This window comes from Microtus ochrogaster, unplaced genomic scaffold, assembly GCF_000317375.1.
Source record: "Microtus ochrogaster isolate Prairie Vole_2 unplaced genomic scaffold, MicOch1.0 UNK1, whole genome shotgun sequence".
Taxonomy (NCBI): Eukaryota; Metazoa; Chordata; class Mammalia; order Rodentia; family Cricetidae; genus Microtus; species Microtus ochrogaster.
In genome coordinates this window covers 17,715,292-17,743,153 of record NW_004949099.1, presented here as the reverse complement: position 1 = coordinate 17,743,153, position 27,862 = coordinate 17,715,292, and the positions used below count along the sequence as shown (strand labels likewise).

The 27,862-nt window shown below is 38.9% G+C and overlaps 1 protein-coding gene across 6 annotated transcripts in view; it reads right to left on the bottom strand.

The window, feature by feature from the left end:
- Chl1 (cell adhesion molecule L1 like) overlaps positions 1-27,177 on the bottom strand; it is a 211,522-nt gene extending 184,345 nt beyond the window's left edge. For 2 of the 6 annotated variants that reach the window (XM_005364953.2, XM_013352991.1), the window contains exon 1: positions 26,701-27,175. The gene's annotated coding sequence lies outside the window, so the exon portion shown is untranslated. Of the gene's footprint in view, positions 1-25,672; positions 25,870-26,700 lie in introns of those variants that run through there. The other 4 variants (XM_013352990.2, XM_026788049.1, XM_013352993.2 and 1 more) reach the window with 3 other exon arrangements.
- Positions 27,178-27,862: the final 685 nt, after the last annotated feature.

Here is a 27,862-nt window from a genome sequence, read left to right as displayed (position 1 = left end):
GAGAAAGTGGGAATAACCTTCAATGCATGGACACAGGAGACCACTTCCTAAATATAAACCCCAGTAGCAGAGACAATAAGAGCATCAATATATAAATGATCTCCTGAAACTGAGAAGTTTCTATAAAGGACATAGTCAATAAGACAAAAAGGCAGTCTACTGAATGGGAAAAAAACTTCACCAACCCCACATCAGACAAAGGACTGATCGCCAAAATATATAAAGAACTCGAGAAATTAGGCATTAAAATTCTAAATAACCCAATTAAAAAATGGTGTACTGAACTATACAGAGAATTCTCATCAGAATAATTTCAAATGGCTAAAAGATAGTTAGGACATGTTCTTTGTCCTTAGCTATCAGGGAAATGCAAATCAAAACAACTTTGAGATATTATCTTACACCTGTCAGAATGGCTAATATCAAAAACACAAATGGTAGCTTATGCTGGAGAGGTTGTGGAGCAAGGGGAACACTCATCCATTGCTGGTGGGAATGCAAACTTATGCAACCACTTTAGAAATCAGTGTGGCGGTTCCTCAGAAAACTGGGAATCAACCTACCTCAGGATCCAGCAATTCCTCTCTTGGGAATATATCCAAAAGATGGTCAATTATACTACAACAGCATTTGTTCAACCATGTTCATAGCAGCATTATTTGTAATAGCCAGAACTTGGAAACAACCTAGATGCCCCTCAACTGAAGAATCAATAAAGAAAGTGTGGCACATTTACACATTAGAGTACTACTCAGCAGCAAAAACTAATGACATCTTGAATTTTGCATGCAAATGGAAGTAATTAGAAAACATCATCCTGAGTGAGGCAACCCAGACCCCCCAAAAAAAACCAAATATGGTATGTACTCATTCATAAGTCGATACTAGTCGTAAACATAGGGCAACGAGCCTAAAGTTCAGGATCCTAGAGAAACTAAGTAATAAGGTGAACTCAAAGAAAAACCTATATAGATCCACCTGGAAATTGGAATCAGACATAAATTTGGGAACAGGGGGGGGGAAGTAGAGGGGAGAGAAGAAGAGTTGAGAAGAACTTGAGGAAATGGGGTGGTCAAGATGGAGGAAGGACAAATATGAGAGCAAGAAAAGAGATATCTTGATTGAGGGAGCTGTTATGGAGTTAGCAAGAAACCTGGCTCTAGAAAAATGCCCAAGAACCCACAGGGATGAACCCATCTGAGACCCTAAGCAATAGAGGAGAGGGTGTCTGAACTGACCTTACTTTGTAGTCAGACTGATGATTATTTTAAATATCACCATAGAATCTTTGTCCAACAACAGAAGGGAACAGAGGCAATGACCCACATTGGAGCTCTGGACTGAACTCCCAAGATCCAGTTGAAGAGTGGAGGGAGTGAGAGTATGAGCAAAGAATTCAAGACCATGAGGGGGTCATCCACTGAGGCAGTTTGCTTGAGCTAATGGTAGCTCACCAACTTCAGCTGGACTGGGAGTGAACGAGCGTGGGAACAACCAAACCTCTGAAGGGGGTTGACAGCTGGGGCAGACTGAGGGGCCTTTGATAGTGACACTGGAATGTGCATATACCGGCTTCATGGGATTCTATTCTTTTTGGATGTAAACCTTGCTCAACCTAGATGTAGTAGGGAGGGCCTTGGACTTTCCACAGGGCAGGGTGCATGGCACTCCCTTATGGTTGAAGGGTTTGGGGGGAGGGTCTGATGAGGGAGAGGGAGTGGGAATTTGGATTGGTATTTTTTTAAGTAATAAAAAAAGGATACCAATTGATATACATTATTAACATAGCAATATACTCCTCATGAAAAGTGCTCCTTGTCAAGCATAGGACCAAACTAGTTTCTTCTGCATGTACTGGCTTTTTGGGATCCTATTCTCTTTGAATATAAACCTTGCTCAGCCTAGATGTAGTAGGAAGGGTCTTGGACCTTCCTCAAAGCAAAGTGTCTTACCCTCTCTTAGGATTAGAGGGGCGTGGGGTGGGAGGGCTTGTGGAGGGAATGGGAGGAGGGGAGGAAGTGGGGTTTTGGATTGGTATTGTTTTTAAACCGAATAAATAAAAAAAGAAAAGTGTTCCTTGTATGTTTGCTGTTGTTCGAACATTAATTGCATTGATTTCCTTAACTTCTTGGATTTTTTTGAAGTTTGTCCAGAACATTTAATCTATAGTGCCATCCATGAAGAATGCTGTCTTCTACAATCTTCACTGAGTTTGCATAATGCTGGCCAGTGGCTTCCCCACTCATTGTTCTATGTGGTCTAGTCTACTGTGAACTCTAAACAAAACTAAATCACACCACCTACACACACACACACACACACACACACACACACACACACACACACACACATCTCTCTGCCTCTCTACTCTTCTGGCTCTTTTCCTGCCTGTTTTCTTTCCTCTTTGGCTCAGTTTAAAAGGCACCTTTTGAGAGAATCCTTTTGACTAATCTCCTCCAGTTTTTTTTTTTTTTTCTCATTTGTGGGCCTTTGTTTCTTTCCTGGAATGGTTTTATGTCTTTCCTTATTTATTGACTAACATTCTTAGGGAAAGCCACTGGGGGAAGACAGGAGACTTATCTTCATCACAATGCTTAGCATAGTGTCTGGGTTTTAGTTTCATTTTCATAAATATTTGATGAATGAATGAATGAATGAATGAATGAATAAATGAATGAACGAACGAAACCAAAGCTACATACATACACACTTCACTTGTGGCATTAACTCTTCTTTCCCCAACTTCTATCTGAAAGCATAGCTATATCCCATAGGTAAATTTTTTCAGTGTGTGATGATGTTGCTTCCCAGCAGGAATCTATTTAAACCAAATTAGTCAAGAGTTGTACAGAAGGCAATGTCTTCCCAATGCACGCAGGGCTAAAGAAGGGTAAAAATGAAACTCCTAAAACTCCCTTCATCTGCAAGCTTTTAAACTGCTAATCAGCACAAACAACTTATAAAGCACATTAAGTACAAAAGGTTGCTGAGCTGGACGTACCCTAATTCCATGTGATTTAATATTATATGTCTATAGTGAAAACATTCACAAAGAAGAATGTGATTTGGCCTCTTTTTGCATTGCTGAGTTTCCTGTTAGCTTCAGATCTTTTGTCAGACATTCCTACAAATCAACACTAAGCAAGAATACTGGGTATACTATCTACAAACCCTGCCAAAACCCAGAAATATTTGCGTTCTGGATAAAAGTAGCCACATTTAGCTTCCTTTTCTCAAAAATGTCTGTTGTGTTCTGGCCAATGATGTCCAGTGCTCACAGGAAAATGAGTCTACCAAATGAATTGTTTACGCCATTGACAGATGGCAAAAGCAGAGAATTTGGAAGACCATATCCTTCTGGTAAGGCCATGTGTTTCTGAAGATATGTGGGAGAACAACCTATCTTAAAGTATTTTTAAACTGTGTTTAATTTTCAGGTTTCTGTCTGCATGTGTATGCCTGAATGGGCACAGATACCCGGAAAGGCAAGAAGAAGACATCCGGTCCTCTGGGGCTGGAGTTACAGTGAGTTGTGAGTCTCCTGACATGGGTCTTGAGAACTGAACTCCAGCCTTCTGCAAGAACAGCAACTGCTCTTCACCACTGAGCTGTTTCTCTAGCCTCTCTCTTAAGTTTTTCCACAGAGAAAAGTTTGGTCAAAGATGAACTTGTCTATGATTTAGAGGTGATAGTTTTGCTGGTTGTTTCGAAATTGACTTACATCAGCTTTCTGAAAGATGCATTCATGTTACTACCCCTTATTATAGTTAAAATAGTAAAAAAAATACATAAACAGGGAGATTTTTCTTTTGTTCATATTGTCCTCAAGAAAGATCCATGTTGAAACCACGAGAACCAAAACATGTTACATACATATATGCATACAGCATTTACAGCTGTGTCAGATTATCTCTCAGAGGTGTAATTTCAGGATTTTGCTTTGAGTTTTTTGTTTGTTTTTTTCCCTGCATAAACAGGGATTAAATACAGGACCTTCCACAGTGGTGGAAAGGTTACAGGACCTTCCACAGTAGTGGCAAAGTTACAGGGCCTTCCACAGGGGTGGCAAGGTTACAGAACCTTCCATGGGGGTGACAAGGTTACAGGACCTTCCACGGGGTTGACCAGGTTACAGCGCCTTCCACAGGGGTGACAAGGTTACAGGGCCTTCCACAGGGGTGACAAGGTTACAAGACCTTCCACAGGGGTGACCAGGTTACAGGGCCTTCCACAGGGTTGACCAGGTTACAGGGCCTTCCACAGGGGTGACAAGGTTATAGGACCTTCCTCGGGGGTGGCACTGTTACAGGACCTTCCACGGGGCTGGCAAGATTCCACAACTGAGCTCCATCCCCAGACACTGCCAGAAACAACATCTTCCACTTTAGCCAGGGTTTGAAAAGAAGTCAGTGGTATACCAGGTTGGCATCTAACTCTATTTTTATGCCTGACAACAACTTTCTTTTTAATAAGTAGAAACTAACTAACTATCACTATGTCTATTTTTTCTGTAATGTTAAATTTACCTCTAATGCATTTCTGTCTTCTGAGACAAGGTCTTATGTCCAGCCCATACTAGCGTTATCTAGCCTCATCCAGCCAGTCACATTTCCTGTCTAAGCTTCCTAAATACTGAGATTAGGCATGTGTCACCAGCCTCTCCAAAACATGGGATATCAAAATTATCTGATTAGTTTCATTTCTGCAAATTGCAATATCATTTCTTATAGCACTGGCTTACATTTTTGTTGTATTTTAGAGACTAGGTTTCCATCCTATATTCTTATTTTTAAACCATTCCTAAAAATCACTGAGAATAGTCATGTCACCAATTTCCAATGGATAAGGCTAGTCATTAATAAAACTGATGGAATCCATAAATAAAACATTGGCAAAAAATGCTAAAAATGAAAAAAATAAAAAGACAACCAACTCTGAAATCCTAAAACAGCAAATAAATTAATCAGTTGATAGACTACTATATACCTTTTTCAGAAGTCAAGTGATAAGCTTATGGCAGACATGCTTCAGTGCCCAGAAACATGCTATAATTAATCACCTAGCATGTGGCCAAGAAAACGATGTCATTTGTGCTTCTAGTAAACAGACTAAGTGCCTGACAATATTGAAGAGTTTTCACTTTTCTGATGAAACCTTTAGAAGAAAGCAGAACCTAAGAGAGCACAGCAGAAGAAGAGGATGTGTGTGAGATAGTATGTGCTCACATATGTAAATGTGTGTATGTGTGTACACTATGATGGTCAGCTGCATAGTCTTGAAATGATTGGTTCCATATGATTATTTTTTTGGGAGTCATACAAAGTTATATTACTGTAACAGTTGATTTTAAAACCAACAACACAAGAACTTTTTTCTTCTTAGTCTAGAATAAGTATCATTGTCTATATTTATAGATAGAAATGAAAACTCCTCAGTATTCTTTGAGAGAAATACAAAATGCTACCAGAAGCAAAAGATTCTATTATTAACCAATGCTATAGGTACTACATCCACACATTAAAAAAAAGAACACCATAAAAGTTCTCAAAGTTGTAAATTTTATTAAAATAAAATATGTAAAATATTCAATCTTATTGTTGCTTTCTTGGTCAATAAAATATTTATAATGTATTATACAGCGTAAAATATCTTAGAAAATTATCTTAAATAATTTTACTTAAACTTGCAGAAAGACTTATACACACACAAACCAAAGTAAGGAAGCTCTTGGTTATTGGCATTCTATAGAACATTTTTTTGTTTTTGTTTTTTTCACTTCAAGTGAATAATAAGTCTAGGTAATACCCACAGGGCATGCTTCTCCATCCTTTTCTGAGATTCCAGCTCTCAGAACTAGGCCTTGGAAGGAACCAGAGCCTCTGCTTAGTGATATTTCTACATGGAAAAGAGAAATTAACCCAAATGGAAAATAAGGCAGGTGTTAGTTTTCAGTGTTGTTTGTTTGCTTTTGTGAACAGGTGATTTCTAGAGCATCTCAGGACTGAAAAGAGCTTCAATATGTTACTGGAACCTAGGGTTTCTAGGATGAACTGGAATATCCCTACACTCAGCCTCTTGCCAACCAAGCAAACAAGCTCGAGCCTGGCATGTGTGCTTTAGAAGAAGCCATCTTCCTTCTGTGCTTGAATTCTCTGACCTTACTCCTAATGGGAGAGGAATCTTGCCTTGTGCAAGAGAAGTAAAACCTTTCAGAACTAGAGAGTGATATTGACGCCACATTTTACCACATCAAATGGTTTTAACTAAGGATATTGGATTATGCAGTGATAAATGCTGCTAAAAAGTAGATGGCTACAAAGGGCTGATCACAAATAAATGTCTTTGCTATTAAAACCTGAACCTCTTCTTCAGTCCTTTTGAACAAAGGAAATATTCTCTGATTTGGATACTTGTTACATTATTTGAGCATTCCTGATTCATTTTCACCATCTACACTGCCTAATATTTGGGTCTGCATGCCAGATCTTTAGTTCTTTCATTAAATCTGAGCTTCTTAACATCAGGAAGGTTCTGGACAGAAGAAAAGATAATAAATTTCATTTTGATACTTCCTATAGTTTATGGGTAACTATAAGTCTCTTGAGATCAGCAGGTGCATGTAAATGACCCTATAATTCATACTATAGCACAGTTGGTTTTCACAAAAATCAGGAATATTATAGATTTTCATTAATGATTAAATATTGAAACAAACTAAGAGAGAGGAGTATGAAAATTTGCTCCCAGTGGGTGTCTTACTTGTTCCTTCTGTTGCTGACATAAACCCTCTTGAAATAAGTAACTTCATGGAAAACAGTTTATTCTGTCTCACAGTTCCAGGAATGGTTCCGTATGGTAGAGAACGAAGTTTGTAGGAGTTTGAAACAGCTGGTAGATCACATCCACAGTTGGGAAGAGAGTACGAACGCTCACTTCCCTTTCTCCAGTTATATTCTCCAGGCCCCCAACTAGAGAGTGGTTCCACCCAGTGTGTGTGTCTTCCCACTTCAATTCATGTAACTGAGGTCCCTTCTCCCACCCCCCATCCGCACACACACATCAAATAACCAGAGGCCCTGACTGTCTTCCACATGACTTTAGATTCTGTCACGTTAACTGTCAACTCAACGTGCGCTGTTCTGGCCCTTATTGCATTATTTTGTGTCTCTACCTATAGTATCTTAGGTCCTGTGAGCACTTCCGCATGTGTTTTGGAAGGGACATCAGTGAGTTCATTACAGGAATGCCAATCCCTGCAAAGCATCTCTCCATTTTATGGACTACAAAGAGTTACAGGTCTCGGGTAAAACTTAATCCATCAGCAGCATGCATGCAAATTTTAGAGACCTGAGTTTTAAAGACGGAGGAGATTAAAGAACAAGAAAAAGCCTGTAGCAGATAACCCTATCATCTAATCAGAATGTGGTGAGTTTCAGCTGCTTTCACCCTATTATGTTTATAGACACTTTCATTGCTGGCCACTGACGTCACTGTTGCACTTTGACTAGTGAAATAAAACCTACGTGTGTGTGTGTGTGTGTGTGTGTGTGTGTGTGTGTGAATTGAATATGTTAACAGTTTTAGTGAATTACAGGAGGCAGTACAAAGATAATATACAAAGACTTTGGGGTTGCTTGTCTTAGAGAATGAGTCTCCAATGACCAGTTACATCAAAAAAAAAAAGGACAACACAAATCCTGTGTGAGAACCTAGACTCTTGCGAGAAAGGGCCTGGGAGCTGTTGTGCTAGAGGGTCTCTAAGGATACACGGATGTAGAGAAGAATAATGAAGCCTGGGGCTACTTAATGTGGAAAGTAAGTGTGACAGTTACTTGGCCAGCAAAGCAAGGGGGAGCGAGGAGAAGTTTTCAGGAAGCAAGTGGCATCCTGGTCAAAGTGACAGGCGAGAAAGTAGATTTGAACAGTGACATTTAGGCCTCAGTGAAAAGGAAAGGCTACACAAGGCAGAAATCTGGTGAAACTTGCGGTGGTCTAGCAACTGGAAGACAGAACAAGGAATTTTCTAGAACAGCTGAGGGGGGAATAAATCTGGGTGTCAGGGAGAAAATAGAAACAGGTTTTGTGGTGGCTTCAAAGGACAGAAAATGGCAAGTTGCTAAAGCAAGACAAGAAAAACATGATCCGTGCTGTGGTAAAATTACTGTACTTTGTCAAAAGGGACTCTGAGAAAATTGGGGATCATGTGTGCTGTGACAATAACCAGAGGAATTGCCACGGGAAACTCACGGGGCCTCACTACCACTCTACCCATCAGGCAGTTCTCACCAGAATTGTTATTTATAAGACCTTGAGTTTTATCATCTGAAAATGAAACCTGTTCATGAAGTTTGTATAATCCTCTGAGCTTATGTTCCTTGCATACTTCTATAAACTCATGTTCCAGGCTGCAGATTCTGTAAGGCACAGTGACAAATTAAAATTGTCACCATAGAGAGTTGGAATGTTGCAGATAAAATGTCAAAATTACTCAGTGCTGCTTTTAGTCCCCTAAATAGCCACTTATTGCCCAACTCTGTGCCTTAGCTAACATACTTCAGACTATCTGGCAAAACTGTTGGGATATATTCACTTAGCAGACAACTTCCCATAGCATCTGAATCCCATAGCAAAAATTTCTTAACCTTTTTGGAACACATTTAAATATTGTCCTTGCCAATCTGTTCAGACAATACATTCATTCATGCCTTCCTTTCTTTATTAAATCTCCTCTCCAATGGAATGTGTCTGTCAGAGTAATCGGGATCTTTGTTTCTGAGTTACAGTCACTCTAACTATCACTTACTCCCTTTGGGACATGAGGTTATATTTTCATTTGATACTCTAGAGAATAAGTCCAGTTGAACTGTCATGAAAATAAGGCAAAAATTAGATAGTCTGTGAACTGATGATTTGGGTACACACATGTTAGTTCTACTTAAGTTCTTGCTCATGAAATTATCAGAAGGACCAGTTAAATGATATGTGTATATAATGGTTTCAAGGACAATTTATAGCATGACCAGTTCAGAACTAAATTCATAATAGCATAGTATTTTAAAGTTATTTTTGTTGCTTGTGCCATTGAGTTGCCTTAGGGAACATGAGAAATAATATCTTAATATTCTTCACATGCTTTTGCCAAGATAATGGGTGCCTAACATGTTCTTGTGTTTCTCACAAGTTGAGTCAGAACTCCAGCAGAATAAGAATGATAAGCCCATCCATATGCTTTCTAATAACAGAGAAAGAATAGAGCATACAAGGAAGAAGTTAATAGCAAGACTTAGGGAGACCGTAGAGTAGAGGTCATGGATACACAGAACCTCCACCAGGCATGGCCACAGTTCTTCATGATCACTAGAACATTAGAAGGGAAAGTGAGCTACAGGTAAGGGATTGCTACAGTTAAATCCCTACTCATCATTTCACAGTAAACTACATAATCCCCTTTCCATTGTGTCTTACATGACTATGGAAGTAAAATGGAAAGTGTCCTCTACTCTCTCCCCCATGGGGCTGGCAACCCTTGGCAATCTAAGCAGTGTATCTCCAGCATGGAGAGTTCACTGCAAATGGCCCTTTGGAATCTGCTAAAAAATTTCCTGGTAGTCACAAGTCCAAACCGTTTCCTAGAGAAATGAAAAAGAGGAGGGATGAATATAAACAGAGTTAGGGGAAAGAACGAGAACATCACACCCAACTCGAGTCTTAGTCTACAATGTTGCAACCAACAAACTGTCCCTTCCTCTTATTTCTCTACTTCTTTCTCTAGACAAAAGCCATGTGCACTTCATAGGGCCACATGTATCATAGAAGAAAAGCATTTGTGAAACATGCAGGAAGCCTTAAGTTCAAACAAAATAACAAAAATTATTTCACACACACACACACACACACACAGGCACATACACCAAAACTAAACAGGAGAGTATCAATTTTGTCAAAGCTCAAAAAATATTGACATGCAAAACAATCATGTTCAATAAAGGAACTTCTAGAGGCACCACAATCCCTGACTTCAAGCTCTACTATGGAGCTACAGTACTGAAAACAGCATGGTATTGGCATAAAAACAGACAGGAGAATTGAAGACCTGGATATCAATCCACACACCTATGAATACATGATTTTTGAAAAAGAAGCAAAAAAGATAAACTGAAAAAATTAAGCATATTCAACAAGTGATGCTGGAATAACCGGATATCAACATGTAGTAGAATGAAAATAGATCCATATCTATCACCATGCACAAAACTCAAGTCCAAATGGATCAAAGACCTCAACATAAAACCTGTCATACTGAACCTCATAGAAGAGAAAATGGGAAGTAGCCTTCAATGAATGGGCACATGGTGTGGGTGGTCCTTCTGTCTATGTTGCTTTTATTGGTTAATGAATAAAGAAAATTGGCTTGGCCTAAAGCAAGGTCAAACTTTGTTAGGCAGGGAAAACCAAGCTGAATGCTGGGAGAAAAGAGGTAGAGTAAGAGGGAAACCATAGCGCCACCACCAGAGACAGACATGTTGAAACCTTGCCGATAGGCCACAAGCCTTATGATAAAATATAAAATAATGGAAATTGGTTAAATTAAGATGCAAGATTTGACCAATAAGAAGATAGAGCTAATGGGCCAAGCAGTGATTTAATCAATAAAATTTCCATGTGGTCATTTCAGGGCTGAGCATCCCAGAACCAACAAGTTGTCTTCTACAACAAGAACAGGAGACCACTTCCTAAATATAACCCCAGTAACACAGACACTGAGAGAAACAATTAATAATGGGACCTCCTGAAACTGAGAAGCTTCTGTAAAGCAAAACACATGGTCAACAAGACAAAATGGCAGTCTACAGAATGGGAAGAGATCGTCACCAACTCAGATTGGGCAGAGAGCTAATCTTCAAAATATACAAAGAACGCAAGAACTTGGTCATCAAATGACAAATAATCCAATAAAAAAATGTAAAAGAGACCTAAGCAGAACACTCTCAACAGATGAATATAAAATAGGTGAAAGACATTTAAGGAAATGCTCAAAATTCTTAGCCATCAGAGAATGGCCAAGATCAAAAACACTTATGACAACTTATGCTGAAGAGGACATAGGATAAAGAGAAGACTCTTCCTTTACTGGTAGGAGTGCAAACTGGTACAGCTGCTTTAGATAACAGTATGATGATTTCTCAGAAAATTAGGAAACAACCTACCTCAAGACCCAGCAATACTACTTTGGGGTATGTACCCAAGGGACGCTTGTAGGGGAATGGGCTGCTGGGCTATCTTACACCAGAAATATCCACACAGAAACTTTATTAATTAAAATACTGCTTGGCCATTAGCTCTAACTTCTTATTGGCTAACTCTTACATATTAGTTTCACCCATCTCCATTAATCTGTATATCGCCACATGGCAGTGGCTTACTGGAGATTCTAACTGGTGTTTATCTCAGGCAGAGGATCCATGGCTTTTCTCTGACTCTGCTTTCTCCTCCCAGAATTCAGTTCTGTCTTCTCTGCCTACCTAAGCTCTGCCCCATCAGGCCAATGCAGTTTCTTTATTCATTAACAAGCAACACATAGAAAGAAGGACCTCCTTCCTACACCAGATGCTCAAACATACCACAAGGACATGTAGTCAGTTACATTCATAGCAGCACTATTTGTCAAGCCAGAACCTGAAAACAACCTAAATACTCCTCAACTGAAGAATGGATAAGGCATATGTGGTATATTTACACGATGGAGTACTATACATCAGAAAAAAAAATGACATCTTAAAATTTGCGGGCCAGTGAATGAATCTAGAAAACATCATATTGAATGAGGTTACCCAGACCCAGGAAGACAAATAAAACATGTACTTACTCATAAGGGGCTTTTAGACATAAAGCAAAGTAAAACCTGCCTTCAATTTACAATCCCAGAGAACCTAGACAACAAAGAGGACCCCTAGAGAGACATACATAGATCTACTCTACATGGAAAATAGCAAAAGACAAGATCTCCTGAGTAAATTTGGAATGTGGGGATCATTGGAAAGGGTAGAGGAGGAAGGAAGGGGAGCAGAGAAACATATATAGCTCAATAAAAACAATTTTTTAGAAAATAAAATATATAGAATGATTTAAAAAATTCTCCAATTTATGCCTTAAACAAAAAAATTATTGGCATGTTACTACTCTCAAATATAATAGTGTTATGCTAGTCAAATTTTGAGGAACTGGTGATGGAGGGATCTACCTTTGGGACATAGCAGCTGATTTGGTAATTCTGATAACAAGCGTTTCTATTTTGTTTTTATTCCTCTCTATTCTTCTACTAGAATCTATCAGCAGGAATCCTACACTTTCACTGAATCTTGATTTTTTCAAAACTAATCTTTAGGAAAATAGTTGAGATTCCAGATTGGGCTCTTAGGTCGTACACCTCTATGGGAAAAACACCGAGCTCAATAAAAAGTCCAGTAGAGAGTCCTGAAGGCCACAAGAAAAACAAAAAGAGCATGTGGGCTTCATGTGGCCTTCTTGCCACAACAGAATGAAGCCATTTTGGACTATCACCCCATCCAAGCAATCCCTGATCAGCACCATAGAACCTCTATGGTGCCCTCTAAGAGAGAAGTCACCAAACTGAGTTCTGCCTAAAGCTCCAACCTATGGTGTCACGATATTTCATGGTTCTACTGTTTGGTATTATGGGGTAGTTTGCTATATATCAACAGATAAATGAGAAAATGTCCATTTACTTCTTATATAACCAGCTAAATGTTCACATTTGAGAATCATCTTTTAATAGCTCCCCTTTTAACTATTATGATGACAATTCTTGGTTTTCAACTTGACTAAATCTAGAATTAAGAGAAACTAAAGCAGCGGGTACATCTGAGATTGGGGAGTTATTTATTAATTAAATTATTTGAAGTGAGAAAACACATTTTTATCCATATTTTTTGAAGTGAGAGTATCCATCTTTAATCTGGATCATATCTTCTGCTGGCAGCCTATATAAAGGACATGGAACAAGGAATCTTGCTCTCATTTCCTGCTTTCTCTTGCTCTTGCTGGAAAGTCTCTTTCTTCACTGGCATTGTAGCCTACTTCTTTAGGATTCTGGTATATACTGAACATCAACTGACACATCCAGCCTTGTGAACTGAACAATTATTGGATTCCTGCAACCTGCAATGGTTTACCATCATTGTTGGATTAGATGGACCACAGCATGTAAGACATTCTAATAAATACATATATGTCTGTATGTATCTATATAAGATTAATATGTATTTTACGTAAATATATATGTGTGTGTTGGGTGTATATGTAATATATTATTTAAGTTCTGTTTCCATAGAAAACCCTGACAAATAAAACTATACATAAGCTCTGAGATATTTTTTTTCTCAAAAACAAACAACTGATACATTAAGAATCATATATGCAAAATATTTATCTGTTAGCCAGAGACATGGTGTTTTGTAAAATTACTACATTGTGGCTGAACTGCATCAATTCCAATATCTACAGAAATTAACATTTGCATAATTAAGGTAGCTTGCTTGCTTAGATTCTTGTCTTCCATGTCCCACCAATCCTCAATAATGGTCAAGCACAAATGTCTTTATTGATCACCTTAACTGAACACTCACTGGATACCTCTACTAATGGACATTTGAGGACCAAAAAAGAAAACATATCAATATTCTTGCCACCCCTACGCCTATGAAAACTACAAGAAAGGACCCACAGTTCAAATTCTAACATGAGGGCCTGACTTCTCAGATCCACAGTCATGCTGCTGTCTGTCTGTCTTCTGTCTATGATACTACTTTCTCTTCTAATGCATTGCTCTTTAGAAAGACACTTCACCTCTGCGTACCTCATGTGCTTCAAACCCCAAACATTGTAATATCTCCTGAATTTAAAATACCTTAAGTCATATGGTAAATTCTCTACTTGCAGTTCAACAGAGAAAAAGATGAAAACAGAGTAAGTCTGACTTCAGAAGTCAATCAAATAGGAACAGTATATATACAGCATGGCCTTCCTCTATGATATCAATTTTAAAACATGTGCCACAGTTCACCTATAAGGACAATGCAAAGCCCTGTCTGTGAACAATAGCATCTGTTTTGGATACTTATTAATTCACTAATCTAAAATGAACCATTTGAAAAGGTTTTGTGTTCCATTGGGGGCTTAGCCTTATTTAGCGGCTAGAGTACTGGAAAAGAGTTGTTCGACCTGCCTTTCAGATGAATGAGCAGCACTCCAAGAGGTAATGTACCACAATATATTTTCTTTATTTTGAACTATTTTGTACCTTCAGGATCATTAGCCTTATGGTTTTTGAGTTATCACACCTATCACTTTAAAGGTCTCTTGCTGATGGAAAGACATTGACTGTAAGCTCTTTCTTCTGTGAATAATCCTGTAAGACTCCCCTCATCGCCCTGACCTGTTATCTACTAAAATCAAACAGATGATTGTGCTCATTTGAATCATTCTAAAATAAAAGCAATAATGACTGAGGAAGGGCTTTCTATAATAAAATCTGTGCTATAAAGTAATGATTTTTTCCTGATAAAACTACATTTGTGTTACTATGAAGGTCTTCCATTCAGATTTCAGGATTGCTGAAAAATATAGAGGTAGCTACCACTGATGGTCCTGGGCAGGTATCAACACAGGCACTGATTTATTTTATATTTTTATTCTTATTTGTTGTAGTAAAGTAACTTTTTTAAAATGAGCATTATTTTGGAAATATGTGAGTTGTTATATTACCCAATATCATTCTGTATTTTAGGACATCTACAGAGATTGAAATAAATTTCAATTGGGATTTAATGCCATATGTTAGTCATAGTAACTTACTCATTTATGAAATTAGTCTATATAATTCAAGACCTTCAATTTTATTTATTGATATTTGTGAACTGGAAGTAGATGTATAATTTTAGTTTTCAGCTTAAGTCATAGTACTGAGTTCTGAATATTGCACAATTCTCTCTCATGCATACACATATCTACAATTCCCAATGTGAGTCAATTTCATTCTTGGTATCAGTGCCAAGCAATGAAAAAGATAGCTGAATTCAACCTTCAAAGATAATAAACTGCAATATACATGCAGATGGGTAAAAAGCCCAGAAGTTAATGATCCATGCCTTTCATAAACCACAAAAACAAAGGTGCAGCCCAACTTGTTTCTCATGGAGTATAGATTCCAGCTTTCTCCAGAGACAGGCAAACGATGCAAGCTCAGTACTTAGATGAGCTTGGGAAATGACAGGACACACCTTTATGTCCCTTCTCACCAGCTCTTTATTTGGAGGGGCAAAAGAAGTGGGAGGTATGCTTAATTGAGGCAATAAATACTAGGCGGTAGCAGATTGTTTTACTGTTAAATACAGTAATGGGTTTTTAATGGCTGCTGTCCAAAATTGCACTGGAGAAAAATGGTTTATTAGTAATAATAATAGCTGACACCTTTATCTTCAAAGCACTCTACAAATATTAGCTCATGAATCCTCCAAATGCCACTGAAGGGGACAGTAGATGCTGTTCATATCCTCAGTTTATAGCTGGTGAAACAGGAAACTAGAAGATAACTTTCAAAAGGTTTTGTGCACATATGTCAATTTCCATTTAAACAATTCATACCAATTTTAAAACATGAATGGAAGACATTTTCTCTGATGGTAACCCCCACCAACCACATACTTTCTTTTATTAAAGGGGCAATGTTGAAGGTCAAATCCAATTCATTTGACCTTGACTCACAAAAGCACATATTAAGGTGCACCTGAGCGCTTAGTCCTTTAATTTAACTTCAAGCACATCAATTGTGTACAAAATTTATTCAGCCTAAATCAACTAGAGGCAGAAACTTGCAGATATAGAAAAGCTAGACTGTTGAGACCCTTTGACAGCTATCTCCTCTCGGAATTTCCAGAAGTCGTAAAGCAAAATGGGATCAAGGTCAGTTTTGAAAAGTTTTGTTTGGTTTCTATTTTAATCCATTACTCTGATCTCCACAGAAAATAGAGCACATTTCATATCACAGAGCAATAACAAATAACTCCAAGTAGCCAATTAATTATTCATGTCTGTGTAGGTGTAGGATGCAGATGGTAAAGTTATTATTACTGTTTCCCTGCTTATTGACAAGTCAAAGCTACAATCTCTGAAGGATTCTTTACAGCATCACGTTTTTAGCTAGTGTATGAATTTCGTGATACCAGATGCATTGTATACAGCAAGTTAAGAAAATATTTATATTCACAACATAGTGATAAACATGCTTTATGACAAACCAAATATATACTATACACTATACAAATATATCCTATCTCTGTACTCTAGAGGAGCAGAAGGAGTTAAACAAAGGCCTAACATTATATACAGTGGAAGAAAATAGAATCTCTAGTCAACACAAAAAACAACCACATTCTTAACAAACACTATCAGTTTCACAAAAAAGGAGTCTGTGGGAGTCAATTAGCATTTAAGAATGCTATATCCTGGGCCCTGGTGTCCAACCTTTCATCTCAGCACTTGGGAGGCAGAGCTAGGCAAATCTCTGTGAGTTCAAGGCTATCCTGGTCTACAGAGGGAGTTCCATGACTCCAAAGCTACAAAGAAACCCTGTCTTACAAAAAAAAATGAAAAGAAAAAAGAAAACCGAAAACAAGAATGCTATTGGGATGTACACACTAAAATACTAACAAATCTGTATTTCTTCTAAATATTCTGACTAAAAAACAAGTTCCCACAACTCCCAAGTATATTTTACCAACTCCTAAAAAAAATTGTATTTCTTTCCACTTTAACTTTACATTGCTTGACAGGTGCCAATATAAACAGTGTTATCACTAGGCTCTAGATCAACAACAACAAAGTGGGATAAGGAATCTGGTCTCTTTAACTATTACTATCTTAATTCATAAATGCCAAACACATAATGTAATACACACATTGGATATATATCCAATATTATATACAAATAATATGCAAATAAATATACATAGTATCCAGATGTGAGAGAAATACATTCACATTCGTGTTACTGAGCAACAAAGCATTTCTTCAGGAACACAGAAATGGTAAAGATGGTAAGCAAAATCTAGTGAGAGAGCAAATATTGGCTTCTACCTACAGTGGTACTCATTTTCTGCCATAAGAACTAGGGAACATAAATGCAACCATGATGTTGTCAACTTGAAAAAATCCAGAACCACAGGAGACAATCCTGTGCACATGCTTATGAAAGTTATTTTGATTAATTGAGGTAGAAAGACCCACTACCACCTTGGGCTGGTTGCACCATTCTCTGCATTGGATCCTGGACCACAAAGAAAGCAAAGCTAGGCAGGCAGCAGCAGCTCTCATTGCTCTTTGTATCCCACTATTTTAAGCTCCTGACTTTTCAACTTTCACACCACATACCTAAACATGATCACAATTAACTCTTTCATCCTTAAATTGACATTTTCAGAGCATTTAATCCCAAAAGAACTGTAACTAAAATAGTTGTCTCCACTCAGCAAATGTCTCTCTCAATGGTCATTCCTCACTATGATGCCATTGCATGAAAGATTTTAATGCTTCTTTTGACATGACACTACAACTAGGATAGGTATGTACTCTATGTGACTTTAAAAGACTCCTCTTCCTTTCTCATGTTTGCCTTGAATAACTAGGTGCATAACAAGTAAGTTTGGATAGATCACAAGGAAGAATGCTTGTCTATAGTGAAAACAAGTGCTGACATTTAAAGAGGGCACTGATAGAAACTTTTGGGAATGAAATTTTGGGAACTGAAAACTCTAAGAAAGGATGCTGACATGGGATAGTGGCCTCAAATGCAGCACAGAGTAGGAATGAAGAGCTTGCGAAAGGGAAGCAGATGTTTCTGACTTTGAGTCCTGTCACTGTCACTTGCCAGCAATTTTGTGTCATTTTGAACAAGGCCCCTTCTATGTTTGTGCTACTCAACTTAAAATGGGGTAATATGACAAAAGTACTTTCCTGAGGTTACTAACATGGGGATTGTGAAACACTGGGTAAACATTTGACAGTGATAGATGGAATTATCTGAGTTGCTTCTGTTTCATCTTTACTCTGACAGTTAGCATGAAGTGAGTATTCCGTAAATGTTTAATTCATAGATGGGGTATTCCATATAAAGCTAAGACAGATCTCGAACTCCTAATGTCCATACTTCAGATTTGCTTGGTTTGCAGATATTTGTGACCCCACTCAGCTAAATAAATAAACCTTCTTAAAACGACTGGTTACTTTCACTGACCCCACTCGGCTACCAAACCATGCAACTAAATAACAGAAAATTAAGAAAACTTCATAAAAATCTGCTCTCTATTTTGGTCAGGACTGAATTCAACCCTAGAAATGCAAATGGTGACATTTGTAGTATTTTCCTAGTTTCTTTACAGCCCTCAGCAGCTCACGTATTATCTATTGATTTGAAAAGAAAAAAAAAAAAGAAGGTAAAAGTCACCACTGCATGTTTTCTCATAGATTTCAAAGAAGGAATCAAATAAAGAAATATGAAGGCAATAGAGTAAGCATTCAATTGCATTATAAATGACATTATCTGAGCTTTTATTCCTATTCTGTTACCTAGCTGGCTATTTGACTTTAAGTCCATTTATTTTTATCGTATTAAACAGGCTACCAGCTTCCCCTATTCTATTAACTACATTGTTGTAAAAGTCAAGGATATGAGAACATTCTTTAAAAAGCATACAGCCTTGTATAATACAAGATATTAAGATTTTAAATGGCCATTTCATGAGTAATTTTCTGAATTAATGGGAAAGCGGTTTTGAGTGGTAGAGTCCTCACAAAGGTCAGTATTTATTTTCTTCCCAACCTTATTTACTGATGAGATTCTTTATTTTGGACCCACTGAGATGCAATAGAGATTATAATGAATGGATATTGTCATTTTAGAGTTTTTAGCAAAGGTCTAACACAGTAGCACACTCTTTTCACCATCAACTCTAATAGCATCATCAAAAATTGTTGCATTTTTCTTACCTACTTCTATTTTGTTATTATGGAGAATGCCCACTCCCTTAGCTTCAGAAACACAAATTGCCCAGCAATGTCCCCTTGATGGGTTTCTTTATTCTTTCCTTGTGTATATGACTTTGTCAAAGACAGGGATGCCCTGAAAAGACCCAAAGGTCTAGGTGGCAATGGTAGCAGTGCGACTGTTACTTGAGCCTCCACTTCCTAAGCGCAGGTACGATGGTCCCCAGTGTTACAGCAGTTTTCCTTGGGGAAGGACCTCTGCTCAAAGAGCAAACCTGATTTTCTCGAAGCTGTCCTTGACATTCTCCTCCCTACTGCATCAGCCCTTGTCTTGGAAAGCAGGGGATGGACAATTTGTTCTGAAGGTTGGAGGCCACAGTGGAAGCCCATATATAGATATGAGTTCATCCATCTAGGGTGATAAAAATGGAGGAGGAAAGAATAACAAATGAAAAGGGCTAAAGATGGTCATGAATGCAAATTTAATGAGACTTGTTTGTGGCCCTTCAAGCTGCCTCTTACATTGCTCACATTTTATAAATTGGAAGCATCCAAGGTGAACGAAGTGTCTTGATAGGTTTATCAAGTCTGATCTACAATGGACTTTCCTACAATCCGCTGTATTCTAAGACGGCTTGACTCTACATACTAGGCCCTTTTAGTTTAAGATGGTGGTTCTATTTGACTACTCTACAGATGGAGCAGCATCTACTGCAGCAGGGATATGATACTGTCTTGTGACTAGACAGTAATTACTTGCCTCTGTCAAAAACAATAGGTTCTACTCAGCTCTTCTAGTGACTTCTGTTTCCACCTTACAGTGAAGACCAGTAATATTCTCAAGGCTGTTGTACAAACTTGCTAATTTTCCTTAACCCTGTTAAAAAAAATATGTAGACCCGTATTTAAAATCTCTTTGATTGACCCTCTAAAATATGAAAATGTCAGAAGAAAAACAGAAGAAGAAGAAAGAAATATCCCAGAGGAGTGTGCCATTCGGTCATTCAATTTAGACCAACGGCATCCTTTAACACTCACACTTTCAGGTCAAGTTACATGAATTTTTTCCAAAATAAGACATATAAAAATCTTAAAATCTCTACTTTTTACATATATATATATATATATATATATATATATATATATATATATGTATATATATCAAAATTTTAACTAGAAATTTTTCAGGACATGCAGAACACATATTAAGCCTAGATTCATTCCAAAGGGTGTCCATTTGAATCCTAGATAAGTTTGCCCTTTTATTTGACAATGCACAAGAAGTTTTTAAGCTGAAACTCACCTGTATAGTAATTTTATATAAAGCTAATTACTCTTCCTGCCTCATTTGAAGCCATAAGGTAAAGCATATATGTGTTCAGACTTCAAAAGATCCAGGCATCTTGATGTTTAAGCTCAAATCTATGAACCGAGTAGAACCATTTAAATTCATTGTGGCTTACTGCATCCCAAAAACCACAATAGTGCCTTCTTTTCTACCATTTTCATAGACATAGCTGGTTGAAAAAATGATAATATAGTTAGTAAATGAAAAGAGCATTTAATATTTTTTCAATGAATAAGGTGTTGTTTGATCCAAAAAGTTTAGTAAGAAAAGTCACACAGGTTGAATAATATTTTCCTTTTCCAACCACACTTCATGACAACAGGGCAACTGAGTCAATACTCAGGCCTGCAGGATCTTAGGGAAGACCCATGCAAACCTACGGCAATTATGGCAGGACAACAATTTAAACAGCTCCCTCTAGGTATGTCTCATTTCAGCCACAACTAAGAACCACTAGTCATATTTTTGGTTGTGAGTCTAGCCTTTAACAGTTGAGTCATCTCTCCAGCCTCTTTCTGAATGTAGACAGAGGATGAGTGAAGGGAAAGGAGGTAGATGAGAAGTGAAGGGCTGTAGCATGACCAATAAACACCCAGACACAAAAATTGAAGTTCAACCAAAACACCAGAAAAGAAAAACAGACAAGCCACTAGAGAAGTCTTACCTCGACCAAGGCTGGGTGACCACAAACTAATCATACTGAACCTTTCTCTCCTCCCATTTTATATTCCTTCTAGTGCTGGGATTAAAGGTGTGACTCTCTAAAATGGGACTAAAGGTGTGAGCCAACACCACCACCTGAATTTGTTTCTGTATTGATCTTGTGTAGCCAAGGGTAGCCTTGAACTCACAGAGATCCTTCTGATTCTGTCTACCAAAGCCTGTAATTAAAGGTGTATGTCAGCATTACCTGACCTCTGCAGGGTTTAGCTTTGTCTCTAGCCTTCAGGCAAGATTCATTTATCAAAATACAAATAATATATCACTACACAGGGCAAGGATGATAGGATGGGGGGAGGAAAACTGTGGTCAGTATGTAAAATAAATTAAAAAAATGTTATTTGAATATAATAAAAATAAATAAAAGAACCACCACTCAGGATCTATGAAGGATTTGACAAAGAAACTATACATATATGCGCATATAACTAATATAAATAAAATTTGATGGTACCATGACTCACAGGTCATGTTTGTTCACATGTGAAGGGCTACATAAGCACACATTTATCTGTTTTTGTTTCTTCACACATTAAAATGTTATAGGAAGACAAAAATGAATCAAAAAGCTGGAAATTATTAAGCAGTTAATAAGCGCTATGAGCTCTGGATAAAGTGTCCATGTAATGTTCACAGTAATAAGCATGAACTAGGCGTATAAGCCATTTTTACAGATGAAATCAATCTGAAGTTAAAATGCCTTCGCTTCAACACCTATAAGAGAGCCACTTCAATTCTGAACCTCAGTAGTCTAACTACAAAGCCATTGTATTTCATCAGCACAGCAATGTGCTTTCTACCATGCCAGGGCCTATAAGGGTTTATGAGGTGCATAAAATGGAACACATGCCCTCAAAGAATTGGCAATCTGAGAATGGAATTGTGATGCGCACTAAAAATCATGGGCTGTAGAAAAAATGGTGCGATTGTTGTTCTGAGACTTGGGGGGAAGGGGTTACAAGAGGGGAGTCAGCGGTTATGTAGATTTCTTATTTCTGTAACTACTGAGAAAATAAGATTCAAGCAAACATCAGACAGGAAAATATGGTAAGGCAAAGTCAAAGCACAGAATGTATTGATGCATTTTCCAAATTCAATATATTTATTATTGTCATCACTATCTGCCTATGTCACTTGAGGTGACTACATCTACCTTAAACTTACTCAATTGCCAGTGCAACCAATGAACCATGAATTCACATCATAACTTGAAGAATTCATCTCACCTCAAACCATTTTACCTCAGGCTCTATGCTTGGTTTTTATTGAAATTATTTTTATGAACACACCTACACATAGTCCTACTGATTTGACTTTCAAAAGAAATAAACAATTTGTATTCTTTTGATGGGAACAATTTGTGTGGAAATAAACAGACATTGTTTAGGGAAAATTGTGAAATATGAAAACAAAGTAGACTTTTTTATATTTTAATTATCTAAACACAATGAAAAGGTAAGTAGGATCATTTTGAATCTACAATACATAAAAATCTCAATTAGTTATGGTCTATTTGTGCACTCCCTAAAAACATTCATTAACAAAACAGAATTTTCTAGTATACTGGATAAATATACCAGGAGAAATTGCAGAATAATGTTGGGTTGCCAAGCAACCACAGCTCTACTCTTTCTTGTTTGTGATCAATCTGACTCATTCAACAAGCTTCCTAACATACTGCTGGAGAATTTCACTCAATTTGATTTTCGTGGGAAAATTATAGTGACTTTTGGTAACACAGTAACACTTTCATTCTCCAAAGATAAACGTAGATGTTCTTTTGATCAAAGGCATGTGTTAATTCATTATTCTCTACATGGTGCTAATGAGAAAGCTATAATTAACTTACCACAAGATTGCAACACACATACAATAAACTGTAGCAATTAGTAATGTTTAAAGTGCAAACCAGCCCCCCGAATTAGAAAATGTAGGCTTTTCCTTTTAAGAAATATATACAGAAAAGAGGAAGCACCCTATCTAATTAAATTGAGAATTGTTTCCAGTCCCTCCCAAGGGTAAGAAAAGACATGTGATCTCCAAAATGTGAGCGATTTCCCTTTAATAGCAGAGAACATGGCTCAGTGCCAAGTCTACTTGTAGGTAGGCTCCAAGTGCTGGCGAAGAAGGTAATCTTTTCTTTCAAAGAATGCTTAGCACAATATTTTCCAGGAATGAGGAGAAAGAATATTATGCTTTCACTCATTAGCTATGTTAACTTAGCATATTCTATGTAAATCACCATAATAATTGCATTCTCCTCAGACTGAATTACTTAAGATGGAGCTGTAATCAAAATGTTCATAATTGAAAATACAGTATTCTCAGAGTTGGTTTGAAAAATAGCATGGAACACTGATTGAATCAGAAAATGTAGCTTGCCACTGCAAACAGGCTCTGTAGAAAGACATGTTCATCCTCTTGATTACACCTGGACACGTTAATTAGTACCCCAAATTCAGGGCTCACTAACACCCTCCAATCTGTCACATTTTCGGCTGCTGCCCTTTGTCTGGTGTCATAAGCATTTTTTCCAAGTGCACGGCTGCTCAGATTTGTAAAGGAAAAGAGAAAATGGTGAAAAGTAAAATTTGTGTTTCCAGAGCAGATGACATCCTATCATAGTGTTGGCTGTCATCAATCAAGGGGCAAAATCATTTCCAATAAACAGAACCTTTAGTGCCAGAGCTCCTGGGAGACAATATGTAAATGATCACGTGGATTTCAGACAAGCTGTCACACTAATTCAGGTCCCTTTTAAAGATGACACAAACGGTGGAGGTAAGTGCTGCAATGCTTACTGTGGAGCACTACTCCACTTTTGGAACGGATGATGCTCATAGCATCATTTTTTGGGGGGTTGGGGGATCATCCCTTCCTATCAGATATGAATTCCTCTCTATTACTTTGTTTCCCCTTATCGATTAAAACTAATAGGTCAGCTCTTCCTTATTTCCTCAGAAAAATGAACCAGGCTAAGTTATTTCAACAAAGCAATTTTAGATTTGACTTATCTCCTATCTCCAAATATTTTAGAAATAAATATAAAGGGCAGGTTTCTTTACAGATAATGTATTTCTCAGTGGAATATATTTCAATAGGAAATGCATAAAAATGTTTGAGATACTGATATCTACCTGGCTCAGTTGTCTAAAATCTACCAAAGTATACACATATTTTAGTAAGGAAATGTTTTCTCAAAGTTGATTTAAAGCATGTTGCCTAACTGGGGGGAGGGCATTAACACAAAGATACCATGCATTGTGGATGATGTGAACTCGGCTTGTACAATGCCAGATAAATAAAACTGATACAGCCATGAGGTGCTAGCAAGGAAGGAAGAGTTCTGTAAGTTTAAACACAAAATGTGTGTTTATCTTCATAGTCCTATGCTTCTTTGATAGAAGCATTTCCTGAAAAAGATTCTAGTCAGCTGCTACAGCCGGTACCCGCAACCACCTAGTAACACCATCTATCTTTATGTATTAGATATCAGTTACTCTGGAGCATTCAAATAATGACAGCAGGACACTTTGCCTTAGGAGAGGTGAATCCATTGGAGCACTGAAGATCCTGAGATGGGAGATTCAGATATATATTAGACTCTATAGCCAAATTAAATAGTCAAAGCCATAGATAGGTGCATCACAAAGAGACCAAAACTGAGACAAGTCTAGCAACAGCACAAGCAAGTGAGAGAAGAGCTCAAATCCTAGATGGAAAATTATGAAAGAAATTGGATTTTCTTGTCACCAGTTTTTTTCCAGGGGCCGCTTTCTGCCCTCTGTCCAACACTGGACTCAGCCAATCTAACAATTGCTCAGTTTTTCTCTTTCAATCTGCTATAAACAAGATTTATGAATTGAACTGGTTATTAATACATCTTATAAATATTCTTTTCTAAAAATTAGAAAACACAGAATTCTGCCCTCCGTAAAAGTGCCGAGAAACAATAATCTACCATATCTCATTAATTGGAGGATTAATTGTACCAGTAATACCGTCTAGAACAGTTGACTTCTGAATGATTTTCATCAGAGAAGGCAGTTAAACTGCCTGTCTTGGACAATTTCAGTCCAGTCTTGCAACTCAAAATGGGATGATACCTATTATTTAAAGAGGGAAACTGAGGCATGGAGTAAATGATTCCGATTCACACATCCCAGAGGAGGTTGAGCTAAAATTCCAAACCAGGTAGACACTCCAGGAGACTACCTTGAAGTACCTGCAAGAGTTACCTAGCTCTGTGCCTACACCTTCGCGCACGCGCTATCTCCCCCTTCCCCTAGCCTTTCACCCGGAGAGTGCTTTTGTGCACACACCTTCAGCTGGCTGCCACTAGCAGACTCTTCTCAGTTCTGGTCAGCGGGGCGGTATTGATTGCCTTTCTCCCTAGGCTGAGTTAGGGGCTACCTCCTCGCCCCATGTGCAAAGTGCCACGCACACCTGCTAGTGCTTGGTGGCTAATCTGTAGTCACGCCCACCCTCTCCGCCATACCTCAGACCACCCGCCCAGCTCCCTCTCGGGGCTTTGGGCTCCAGTACCTGGACCATGATGCTGCCGCTCCTCCCGCCCCAGATTTTTCGGAGGAATTCCTCAGTCTTTCTCCTGGCTGAGAAAGTGAGGTTCTTAGCAGCCAAAGGGAGTGAGGATGGAGAAAACGACGTTTTTTCCCCCTAGCCTCTCGGCTCCAATTCCAGCTCTCCAAATTAATCACTTGCTCCCTGCTCCCTCCCCATGTACACTTTCACTCAAGGGAGGAAAAGAGAAAGACAGAGACAGAGAAAGAGGAGAAGGGGAGACACAAAGAGGAAAAGGGGACTGTCTGTCCATGACTGGCATCCCCAGCTCCCCCGGCTCAGTTACCAGGGAGCCATGGCAACCAGCGCCCCCCATTCCCGGCTTGCCCTCTAGCCCCCACTGCGTTCTGTTGAGGTGATGTGCTCTATGCCTCTATCTTTTCCTAAGCCGGCGGTTCACAGATCGCTCATCCCAGGCTGGAGGCATTTAGGGAACGCCACTGCAACCAAGAATTATCTCTAGAGACTAGCGGCTAGATAGGGGCTTTAGGGCCAGGGTGAGAGAATCAGGACCTCCAAGAGCTAGAGGTGGACATTGGAGAGACGTGTAGAACTCCCCCCCTCGCTTTCGCCTCCCAGATGGCTACAATCTACAGGAGGGCATGCATCCTCTCCAGAGGGTAAGGAAGGGGGCGGTGGCTATGTAGGAAGAAACAGGTCAGCCTACGGAAGGTTGAGAGCTTAAGGGTGCGGGGGTCCTGGAAGATGTTTACTACATCCAGTGACCTGGAGCTGTGGAAAATCCAGCCCTAACCACCAGCATCGGAGGTGCTAGGAAAGGCGGTGCCTCTTCTCAGGTTAGGGAAGGGACCTTGAGCCACTCCCATTTTGGGCAAGGATGGAGTCCTGGATTGTGCACCATTTCCCTTTCATAAGAGTTGCTCTTTTCCCAGGAGCAAGCCCTTGATTTTCCTCCACCTCGCTCAATGAGTTGACGAAAGGACAGATTGAGAGAGCCCCATTCCTAGCAAGGCACGCGCAGATTTACTCACCTGAGCCTCCTCTGACGCCCGGTCTGTCGGGTACCTTCCCTTGGGAAAACTTCTCCTTAAGCGGGCTCACAGAGGCAAAGGGGACCAACAAGGTCCAGAGCCTCTGGGTGGATCCAGGGGAGTTTCTAGTTGGACGCTCTCCGCTGATCCACACCCGGGTCTGCCCACAGAGATTCCGTCTGTCCCCTCCTGCTGTTGGCACAGGTCTCCAGAAGGCTGGACCTGTTCGAGCTTGCACCGGTATCCACGCCCTCCTAGGAGAGACTGGCTTGCTCCTCTCCTCCGCTGTCCCCCGGATCTGCTCTGCCACCCCTCACCCACACAGCTTCTTTTCCCTCCCTTTTACACACTCTCCCTTGGGACAAGAGGGAGTTACAGGCTTTAGATTTTGGTTTTATGAAAAGCAGGGAACAAAGACAAAACTTTGCTTGTCGTTTTCAACATCTCTAAGCCAAAAGAGGCAGGATCGCTGCGGGGTTTGCTTGCCAGCTAGAAACCAAAAAGAAACCCCTCCCCTCTGCTCCGTCTCCCACCCTTCCGCGTTCAGATTCCACACACAGGCTTCCAGTCTGTTTTATCCTTTGCTGCGTGGTGGAGGGTGTGGTGCCTTGTACCTCTTTTAAAAAATGTCTTTCTGGTTTTACTTCCTCATTGGGTGGTGGGGGTTGATGGAACTCTCAATTTAATTTACAAAAGAGGCATCTCCAGTAGCTGTCAAATAAATGAGTGCAGGCATAAATCTAAAGCTCTTCTACTGATATCTAATGTACAATTTGTGCACCGCTACCATCTGTACTTCACCAAATCGGCCAGTGACATTTTCTTATTTACTCTCTATTAATTCAGTGTGATGGAATAAAGCTGTCTCTGCTCACTCCCTGTGCAAAAGTCCATTCCTGATGTTTTGTCTATCTCTCTTTACAGATAAGCAAGATGTTTGTTTCAGAGATGCACTGTAGGGAAGTTACAGACATTGGCATTCTAAGTGATGTGCACACTCCTTCATTTTTCATGAACACACTGGTGATATTACCCAAATGTTCACTCAATATTACTTTAGAAAATCCTGTTGCTTGGAGTGCTCTTTGATGGTAATGGAATTACTGACTTCTAACTTTTACTCTGCTGAGGCTGTGAGATTGATCTTACAGTCCTGTTTTGT